Below are 12182 nucleotides of genomic sequence, written 5' to 3'. Positions count from 1 at the left end.
ATAATATAAATAAAAAAATACTCATTCTTTTATTCATTTCTGGAAGAATTTCAGAAAATTTCATTTAAAAGGAATTATTTCAAATCGAGCACGCTCTTTCCTTCCCGCCAGCAGGCAAATTTGAATGCTGGTTCTTCCCTCTGCGAAACGTAAACATCCAAATAAATTGAAGAAAGCATGTTTTTCGCTCTCCCCTTATTGCATTGAACATCTCCAGAGCGTGCACACATACAAGAAGCGAATCAAACGTGCACCCTCTCCAGACAGTCAATAAAATTTCCTTTTTTCGGAGAAATCGAGAATTCGAAACATCGATTTTTCCTGCCTCCTGGATTTAGAATTCGAAGAATAGACAGTGAAGAACACCAACAGGTGTTCTGCCCAAGTTAAAAATATCCTCAGCAAGTGTGCGCTAAAAGTCGATATTTTTTACTGTGAACTCTTCCATGCTTTTTGATTCGTACAGAATAGGCCTTTTGTATGTAAGGGTTGCTTTCACTGTGATCTATTGGTGTGTAAATTTTTCAGTGCAAAAAAACAGGTTTGTATTGTACAGGGTTTTTTTCCTCGAGGGAAAACTTTTGGAAAGTTTTAAGCTTGTTTTTTTCCAGTGATTTTTCTCAGTATTGAAAAAGTTTTTTTTTTTTCTTTCAACAATGATGTATTTTTGGAAAAAAAAATAGGAACTATTTTTGAGGAAAATTAAAATTTCTTTTTATGTGAATATAATTTCACATTTCCTCAGCCTCTTTTATCAACAATATTTTAGTGTGAAATAAATATATGTATATTTTTTACAAAAAATAATAAAAAAGAGAAAAAAATCAACTTTTTAAGAGAAATTAAACTAAGGGCAAGAATTACATTTGATAAAAATAAGGAATAATATTCTATTGTCTTTATTCATTAGGTTTCTGTTTTATTCAATTTTCACATTAATTTTTGTGTATTTTGCAGAAGAATTAATGCGTTTAGAAAAAAAAATTAATTTTGAATTTCATTTTTTTTAAAATTACAAATCCGTTTTTCCAAAACTATTAAATTATTACTAAAACATTACCTTATTTATAAAAAAATATAACAAACATAAAAATTTCAAAAACTTAAAATAAATCTTATAAAAACAACATAAAATATTAATGGAATCTTATTTTTTTTAATTCGTTGAATTTATATCTAATTTTGATTTGTTTTTGTTAGATTACATTGGAAGACAAATGATGAATGCTGGTGATAATAACTTGATTTTTGTCATGAATGAAAATAAAAAAAAGAATCACTCTAAGAAAGATTGGATTTCTGAATACAAATATTTTACTTTAAAATAAAAAAAATATTCTATTAAATAAAAAATTTTGAATTTTATAATTGACATTTTAAATCCAAACGAACCAAAGTACCAAAGATTTTTCATATCCCTTGTAATTAAAAATGTTTTACATAGATTTAAATCAAAATAACATGAAAAAAATTATGAAAATATTTCATCATTTTTTTTTTCAAATTTGGTGTCGAAATGGAAATATACGAATGAAAATGACATAATGGAATAGTTTTTATCAGGATTGACCTTAATGACATAATTTAAAAAGCCTTTGTAAATTAGCAATATAAATTCTTTTCTGAACACATATTTAATGGAGTTTTGAAGTTGACTGGAAAATTGATAAAATCTTTCACCTATGAAAACTTGAAAATAATTTGTATAATCAGCCCTTATATAAATATGGAAATTTTTTTAAATATAGATAAAGTTGCATGTTGGTTTTGAATAAATGAAAATTTATATTAAAATATGTATTGAAAATCCCTTGGACTAAATAGTTTATTAGTCAACAAAAATAAACTAGTTATAACTGGTATTACAAAATATTTGTATAGTGTAACTTTCTTTTGTGTTAAAGATAAGAAATTTGAAGGAAAATAAATTAAAATCGTCAAATTTATTATATATAGTTTGTTAAAGTTATATTTTTTAAATATAACTTTAACAAAAGGTAAAAGCAATTTTTGAATTATGAGATCAAGAATTAAAATTATCCGTAAAGTTTTGTTTGTTTTACCGATTAGAGGAGTTAAATCTGTTGTTAAAACTGTTTTAAAATAACGCTACGAGAACTTCTAACAATAAAAATTCTTTGAATTTTAAACTATCATTTTTCTTTCTCATATGCGACAATGAGAAAATATTATAATTCTAGGAAAGTTTTAACACTTAAGTTTTGAAGAATCTCCATATTTCTGACCTTTCTGAACCCGAAAAAATACATTTTTGAGATTATGTCAATTTATGTACACGATAATTGAAAAACGATTTCAGTCAAACCGATGAATCTAATAGCTGTATTCCAGTGGCGTATCCTGTTGTTCGTGTTCAGCAAATATTGTATTATACATGTTGCATATTATCTAAATTATAAACATTACATATTAAAAGAAAGGTTTTTCTTTCATTTGATAAAACTGCGTATGTCTCGTATTTGTTTTCAAATCTGCTAATGAAATGCTTCGTACAATAATTTAAAAATATTACTAATATCTTATCTAAAATGCAATTTAAAGTTCGAGTAAATTTGCTTAAAAGAATATATATTGTCCATGAATTTCAAATGTAAAAGCTACAATAGTTACTTAGAAAACTGCTTCTATAAAAGGTTTAATTAAGCATTTCTTTCACAATGAAGGAACAGCGGGAGATTGCAAAAGCAAGTCCACATCCTGTTGAGATCGTGCTGCCATCTGGTAGGGAAGTTGATAGCGGAGCAATCTTTTTTTTATGTTTTTAGTTTTTTTTTTTTCATATAAAAAAAGTGATTGAAATAACAAATGGTAGTTATATTTCCTAAAATAAATTCTACTCCTCTTTAAGAAACTATTTCTCAGTAAAAGAGAGCTAAATGGAAAATCAATTTCTGTTGAAAGCTTAGTAACTTTATCATAAAACTAAGATATCGAGCTCTCTTTTCAGAGATGAACTCATAGCATTTATAATATTAATAAAGCTTTCTCTTGATTGCAGCATAATTCATTATTTATTAATGGTTTTTTTCTTTTTATTAAATATTGATGCCAAATATATGCTTTAATATAAGTTAATTTTTTTTTTCTAAATAGTTAGGAAATAATGGAAATCATAATTTTTCCATTCATACTATTATTTCGTATAAGACATGCTGGATATATTTCATGTAAACAGAAAAAAAAATGTTTAAATATTTTTTTTTCAGCTTCCGTGATGTTTTTTTTTTTAATTGATTTTAAAAATATTCATGTTTTACAGAATGCATAATTTTACAAATGAATTGTTAGAACTTCATGTAAAGTTGATTTAATCACTTTTCTAATTTATTAATTAATCTTAATCATCATTAACATTTATTTACAGGAAGAATATATAATACAAATTAATTCAACGTCACTTGTGCAGTTTATGTCAAAATATTTAATACTTCGGAACTCTAGAATATATACACATAATCTTCATAATCTTATTAATCATTTAAGATTTAAAATTTCTCTTTGCATTTCCACAATTGAATGTTTTATTTAAAGCATTTTGTGTTTCATTTCTGCGGTTATCCTTCAAATCAGATGAAATGTAATATGTAAACTGATATCTTTATGTAAACAGAAACTTTTTTTATATAATGCGTAAAACTTTCGATTTTCGTTCCTGTTTGTGGATTTTCTAATGAGTGTGAATTTTCTAATTTCCTGTTTGTGAATTTTCAAATGAGTGTGAATTTTCTAATTTCCTGTTTGTGAATTTTATAATTTTCTAATAATTTCTAATGAAAATCATTTCCTCACTTCTGACTTATTTTGTATGAAATTAATATATTAGTTTTTGATACAAACAATAATCTAAATAATAAATAATTCTATGCTCACATCATAAAAATAACGAATGCAATAAGATTCAGCTACTTATTTTAACAATGAAATATACTAAAATATTTGAGACTATACATTTTAAATAAGCATCTTTAGAGATAATTGTGCCTTTTATTGAATAGTAATTTTTTTAAAAAATTCTGTAGAAAAAGCATTTAGCAAAATTTTTGCATTTGCTTTTAACTATTTTATATATTCGACATCCAGAACAAAAAATAGTGGAAAATTTTCTACCTTTTTTTCTAATTTTCCAATCAAATTTTAGCATATACGAAGTAGATATATAACCAGAAATTGCATTTCAGAAAGAAATATAACTAAAATGAGAAGTTTTTTATCTCTAGGAAGAATTCGCGATTCAGGATCTAACGTTTTGCAACTAAAATGCCTATTTTTATAGTTACAATTATCCTATATATTATCTAATATGACCTAAATATTTTTAAATCAGTTTTAATAGTAGTAATTTTTATAAGATATGAATATAATCAAAAAAAAATTTTCATAAGCAAACAAATTAGGATCAAAATATTTCATTATCTTCTATTCTTATATTATAATTGAGAATCTGTAGTTTCTCATGTACCATAAGAATAAATATTTGTATATTTTCCTTACTTTTTGTCTTGAATTGGTTGGAGAGTATATCGTAACAAAATCCCAACAATGCTACAATTCATTTTTGTAATTTAACTAATCTTATTTCCAACATTAGCTAGAATTACAGAGAAACACTCAACTCACGGAGGAATCGTATTTCGGAAATATTTTAACAAATACAAACTTCAAGAGAAGCCAAATCACATGCCTTAAGTATTATCTGTACTCACGCAATAATCTTATTTTCTTCCCATTGAATACAGTTCCTCTTTAAGATGATAATAGAATTCTGGTAACAGGGACTTAATTTCTGAAGGATCGACTCTGTTGCTTTAACTTGATGCATCCAACGGAGGAAAAGTCTGGCCACCGAGACTTTATAAAAGAATTAAATTTAGTTTTTCATTGTTTGCGCAAATTTCTTTCCATACTTAAAGCAGTCAAATCGAATTTTATGTATTAAATCTGCGATAGAGCAATGCAAAGTGAGAAGCAATTTCCAAATTTAAATCCACTAAACCTGATTTTTATCGAAAACGTCTTCTCTAAAGAGGATTTTTGCAATTCTAATTTTTGGGTGGGGTTTGAGGAAGGTATTGATGAAAAATGGAGTAAGTCAGTAGCTTGCTCCCTGATGTATCGGGATTAATTTTGGAATTATCATGAATTTCGGTGGATTTAAATATAAATATTTCTATTTGTGTTTCTAATGTTTACTTACTTCTTTCAATTTAAAAAATAATTCTAAATATTTTCCTCAGAAAATATATTTTATTAAAAATTATTCCTTTGGTTTTTATTTTAAATTTTTTGAATGGTTTTATTTTCTTAAAATAATTCTGTAAGAATTAGATTATGATTTAGCTTAAAAAGGTTTGTCAGTCAACGAAGTATACTAAATACAGCATTAAAAAAAATATTCAATTCTGTTTACCGGTATTGAAGTCACTAAATAAAATCCTTCTTTTGAAAGTGTGTTGTTCCTTAAATTAACATATTGACTGCCACGTCAATCGCATGCAATTCACAATTACTTTGTAATTTGAAAACACTTTTTCTACTTCAGTTAGAAGATAGCAAAAATTCTGGAATGTAATTAGATAAATTGGTCGAAAAGCAAACATAAATCGTAGCAGCGACATATTAATATTATTTAAGATATTGTACATACAATTCAAGATTATATGTATATCATTGATAACAATACTTAAATTTTATTCTCTTTGAATCCTATTATGAACTCATGTTTCATTTTTAACTTATTCTTTAAAAACTGTTTCATATTTAAACAAAACTTCTTAGTTTGAAATTTGCAAATCAGTTCATGGCAATAACACAAAGAATTTCTATTAGAGTTTAAAAGAAATTTTATAATTTGTGCAGTTGATGTTCATAATAAGAAAATCAAAATATGTAACAAGAAATGAATTTTAAATTGTGATATTATTGCTAAACCCTTTCTTGAACTTATATTACAAAAATTGTTTTACAATGGCATCCATAAAATTAAAATATAAGTAAAATAATAAATTTTCACAAAAATAAATGTTTTAAGCATAATTATCGCATACAGATTTCATAATTTATTAAATTTTTCAAAAATATTTATATTAATAATTATAATGTGTCATTAATAGAATGTAATATACATATATTATTATGAATTTAGATTATTAATGTTATAAAATGTTCTAATAAATTAGAAACTTTGGTATTTAAATTTAAAGGAAGAAAGTATTTTTTTTTTCATTGTTGACGATAAATTAAAAATTTTCTAATTTCGGTTATTAGTAAAAACAAATACTTGCAGACGACAATTTTTCACTTTATCTGTGCATGTTTGTTATGAATATATTTATATACCGATGAAAGAACATAAAAAAAAGGAAAAGAAATATCGGCTGGTGAATTTTTTTTTTAATAATTTAGAATTTTTAGTATAAGCCGTGTTAGCAATTAACAAATGAACCTGCATTATCCGGACGCTTATTGTCACACTATAGTTGAGTTGAACTACATTCCAAGAATATATAGCAAATTGAACTGGATGTTTATTAAAACAAAATTCTATTTTATCTTGTTTAATTGTTTACACACTATTAGAATATTCGTTCGAATATTTAATGATTTAACTACTTTTTTAATAAATTATAAGATATAAAAGCTTTTCTTTGCTTAATTTCATTTTGCTTGACTCAATGTACTTTTCTCCAAAGAATATTCGAAGCTTTGTCTCTTACAGAGAATGATAAACACAACTTAATGCTGCATACGCTTGTTGAAGAAAACGATATTCAATACCTCCTATAATAAAATATAGCGCAAAGTGCCTCCAAGTTGCCGCAATGCAAGATTTAACTTAACTCTTAAAGTAACACAACCTCCTTGCCTCCCGGGAGGAATGCAGCATGCTAAGCTCTTGATGTATTTCAAAAACGCTAAAAATTAAATCAGCATCTTTTCACCCAAACTTTATACATACGAGGGAAATCGATAGCATCTTATAGGCCTAATGTATGCAGATTTGTAAAAAGCATCCACGGATAATATTTTCCGCTATTGATTTTTTTTTTGTTGTTGTTGCTGCTGGTGTTTGTTTATCCGCCGTTGCTTGAAATATTTTAATGCTAACTTTTTCATATTAAATATAAACAATTGGTTTATCTAGAAGAAAACTGAATTTGGTTTTGAAAAATCCCTTTATAATTAGGATTGCCTCTGCTTAGCAAAGAGAAAATAAATTTTTGTTCGCAAATAACTGAATTAAGATTATGTTTCAGGTCAAATGTTTTTATTCATAGAAAAACTAATAAAGATTTTCTTAAGTTTCATTTTGAGAAATTCGCTGAATTCACTTTTACTTTCTCGTATATGTAGTAAAGAGACTTTATAATAATCGTCAAATAATTCGAACTCGAGAATTTGCCGAATCGCTACATTTAGATCTTACTGAGTTCAAAAAACACACTTATGGAAATTGTCCGTCTGTCTGTCTGCGACAAAGGTAAATTTAAAAAAACCGCTTTAAGTTAGATGGTTAAAATTTGGTATATAGTCTTTATACCGAATTTGTAGACTTTTTTTTTAAATCAAATTTTGAGCAAACTCCGTTCAGAAATAGTCTATCTGTACGGCTGTTTGAATATAATTTAACACGATAAAAACGAAACGAAGAGAGCTAGATAGAAAAAAATTCAATGCACAGATTTAACATCTATAGTTTAGACAGCCATCAAACTTTGAGCCGAATACAACTAGATTGACTGTCTGTCTGTCTGTACTTTTAGAAATATATGAATGTAATAACTCAAAAACATAATGACTTCAATATATGAAATTTGGTATGTGATTTTGTGATAATAAGTACAGTTTTGTGTCAGTCGATTGGTAAAAACTCATCTGAAATACAAATTTAATTTTCGAATGCTAGATTCAATAAAAATGCTACATTAATCTCAAAGGTCAGCATTTGCGTACAATAATTACTAAATACTATGGAAGACATTTTCTGGGATAAAATATTTATTATTGTACTTGAGAGAAAGTTTTGGGGAAATCACTTGCGCTGATTTAACCCTTTAAAGGGCCATTTTTTTCTAGTCGTATTATGTTAAAATATTTTTAGGCTTGAAATTAGAATAAGAAAAGGGATTCAGTTAGCTTATTAGATAAAATTAATTAATTAATTTGGTTAACTAATAATTAAGTGACAAACCAAGACACATTTTGTGTGAGATAAAGAACTGAAGCATATAAATTTCTGTCTTTTAAAAAAAAATTCTCAGAACTTATGCCAACCTACATAATATTATACAAAGATTGATAAATTTGGTGGGAAGCATACTTCCCACGGCCTTAGAAAGGGTTAAAAGTGTAACTGGTTGAAGATTTTTGGAATTAAAAATATTTGTGTAAATTTCGAAATCCATATTAAAGTTATTTTTCCTCATATTTGTTGTGTCATAAGACACACAGTTTTAATAATCATAATATAACATTTTATTCATGGATTTTTAATAAGAATTTGTAAACTATTTATCATCAAAATATTTTGCATCATTTTTCTATAACTTTTAGGAAACACAACGATAAATTTCAAGTATATCTAAAAAGATATGTTTGGTTTGATTATGAAATCTCAGTTTTTCTTCTTCTGCTGGTGTATTTGATCAAATTACTTTTGCTAAAATGTGTAAGAACGTTCTAAAACCATTTCATACATTCATGAAACAGAAAAATATAGATAGAATTAAAAAAGATCCATAGAATATTTCGTTTAGATGATATTATTTAGCGAATAATTCATATTTGTAGCTGCCATACAGGTAGAAGTAGAAATATGGGTAAAAATCACAATTTTGTTGCTTTTGGTGAAAAAATAGAACTTGCAAAGTCTTAACAAATGAGATGGATCTAGACAATTTTTACACAGTTGATAAAAGTTCTCAACAAAATAGTAACTTTAAAAACTGAAAGTTAATCTAATTAAACTAAAATCTAGTCTTTATTAATAAATTCAGAGTTGTCACATTTGATAGTTACAATGTATATTATTCAAATAGTAATATGATATCATGAGAAGTGACAGAAAGCAAAAAATCCATAAGAATGCTGCTTATAGGTTAAGACAACCGTCTATGTCTAAGGATTTGCATTTTGTAATTTGTCCTAAAGAAAATATCAAACATCTCAATTTCAAATGGAAATAATATTATAGAAATATCATTTTTAATTGTTTGCTGCAGTAAAATTGAAAAGGCTTTTAAAGTCAGTAAAGCTGATTTCCAAGAACGTTTTATTTAGTGCTAAACTTGGTTCTTCCATAATGAGTATGGTGTATGCCCTATGTTATTACTCTTAAAAAACACACCAGAATGTAATTCTAGAGTTTTTTTAAGTATTTGATGTACTTGAGTATTTAATTTGGATAATTAATCGACATTTAGGGATGTTCATCTTCTACTAATTTCATAATATAGTACTATATACTAAATTCATAATATAGAATATAGACGAGCAAAACAACTTTATTTTTTTATGATTTGGATTATAATAGTTTTATATTTCTGAAAACTTCAGTTGACATTGATTATAGTCCTTTATATACAGGGTGTTTATAAAGTCCCGGACCCATTTTGATGTTCATTTGTATGCATGCCAGGTAGCCCGGTCCATTTTGATAACTCATAAAATAATAAAGATATAAACACACTTATGACATTTATTGATGGAATAACTCATATATTTTCCTTTTCAGGTTTGAATATTTTTACTTTTGTAAATATCGTCTGCGCGTGTGGTTAATTTCAGATAATTTCATTTTCCAGTCTAAATATCTGTACTTTTCTAAATATTGTCTGCTTATTAATTGCATTTTTCTCTCTTTTGTTTTTGTCAACTATTGCAATGTTATGTTTACTTTTGATGTGTTTGTTCTATGTAGTACTTTTGTATGTGATGTTTTATTCGAGCGGATATTAAGGAGAATGCATACACCACAAGAGAAAGCACAGATTTTATGGTGGTTCATAGAAATGAAATCGATAGTGCAAGCACAGAGAAATTTCAGAAGAATTTACCAAAAAGATCCTCCATCCAAAAACAGCATCTTGCGGTGGAAAAAGAATTTTCTAGAAATTGGAAGTATCGAAGATAAGAAACGTTCCAGACGTCCTTGCACAAGTGATTTTGATGTTGAGCGTGTCAGAGAGACATTTTTACACAATCCTAGAATATCTGTGAGATCAGCGGCAACAGAATTGGATATGCCAATTTCGACGGTGTACAAGGTTATTAAGAAAAAATTAAGACTGCATGCATACAAAGTTCAAATTGTTCAAGTTTTGGAACCGAACGATAGACCTAGGAGGATGGCCTTTGCAACAGATATGCTAAGGAGGATAGAAGATGCTGCTGATTTTCTGAAGAGCATAATGTTCTCCGATGAAGCATCCTTTCATGTTTCTGGCATTGTTAATCGCCATAAAGTGCGCAAATGGCTCTGTGGATGCCGACATGCTTGTCGCTACCTGGCGTGAAATTGACTATCGACTTGATATTCTCCGTACGACGAAGGGGGCACACGTGGAAGTTCATTGACAAGGGTCATGAAACTTTTTGAGTCTATTTAACCATTTATGTTATTAATTTAAATCTATCTTTATTATTTTATGAGTTATTAAACATCAAAATGGGTCCGGGACTTTATAAACACCCTGTATATTCGTGCAAACACTCTGTAGAATATTTATACACTGTTCAATATTTAATGTCTTCTAGAATTTCGTAATGGATTAAAAATTAGCTTGCGATAAATTGATGAGAAAGTGAATCGGAATGAATTAAGAGCGGAAATTTAAAACGCTTATCATTGTGTAAATAGACTGCATTAGCTCGGTAGTAGGATTAAATGGATAACAGTGAAATTTCCAATCGATCTTTCTGTTTGTAATCGGATAACCGAAAAATTAGTTAAAATCCCTCAGATTTCACGCTTAATCGAGTAGAAATCATTTTTAAACTGTCATGATTTCGATTTAAAGAGCCATTATAGTAATGATTGATTAAATAATTCGGGGATTAAGACTAATTTAAAGAAAGATTAATAAATAAAACAGTTCTGATTTGTTGATTTGGCTAATTAATAGTTCATTAACAAATCAAGAACACTTCATTATTGTTGCTAGATATGAAAATTTTGAGCATCAAGATTTTTATCTCATAAATCCACTTTAGCGTGAATTTGTATGAATCTGAATAATTACTTATAAAAAAATTGGTGAATTTTTTATAAAGGTTTTTATATTCCCAGAAAATATTAATCATAATTACTGATATTACTTTGATGTGAAATTCGGAACAGCAATTTTAAAGCTGAGATAATTTCTTAATGTCAAAATCAAAATTATTGACTCCAATTTTAGTAATCAATTTTTAGTTTTAATCAAAGCATTCTTATAAATAAAATATTAAATTGACTAATTAAAATTCATTAAAAAATCCAAAACACTTCATTATTGTTGCTAGATGCAAGATGTAAAATCTATATTTTTGTTCCATAAAAACCATTTTAGCGGGAATTTGTATGAATCTACATAATTACTTATAAAAAATGGTTAATTTTGTACAAAGAATGATTAATTTTGCACTTTTATAATCCAAGAAAGTATTAATCAAAATCACTACTATTCTTCTGGTGTGAAGACTTGTATATCAATTGCAATCTGATACATTAACTTAATGTCAAATCAAAATTATTAACTGCAATTTTAATAATTGATTTTTAGCTTTAATAAAAGTATTCCTTTGAATAGAAAATTGAATTGACTTGTTAATAATTCATTAACAAATCAAAACCACTTCATTATTGTTGCGAGATATTATGTAGCATTTAGACTTTTGTTTCATAATAACCGTTTTAGTGTGAATTTGTATGAATCTGCATATTTACCTATTAAAAAAATAACGAATTTTTAAGTACATTTTTATGGTTTCAGAAAGTATGAGTAAAAATTACTATTATTCTATTGTTATAAAGATATGGACAGCAATTGCAAGCTGATATATTATCTTTATATCAAATCAAAATTATTGGCTACACTTTTCATAATCGATTTTTTGTTTTAATAAAAGCACACTATTAATTAGTCAATTCAATATAAATAAAATATGGAATTGAATAATTAATA

This window comes from Argiope bruennichi, chromosome 4 (genome assembly GCF_947563725.1).
Source record: "Argiope bruennichi chromosome 4, qqArgBrue1.1, whole genome shotgun sequence".
NCBI classification, from domain to species: Eukaryota; Metazoa; Arthropoda; class Arachnida; order Araneae; family Araneidae; genus Argiope; species Argiope bruennichi.
This window is presented reverse-complemented; position numbering follows the sequence as displayed.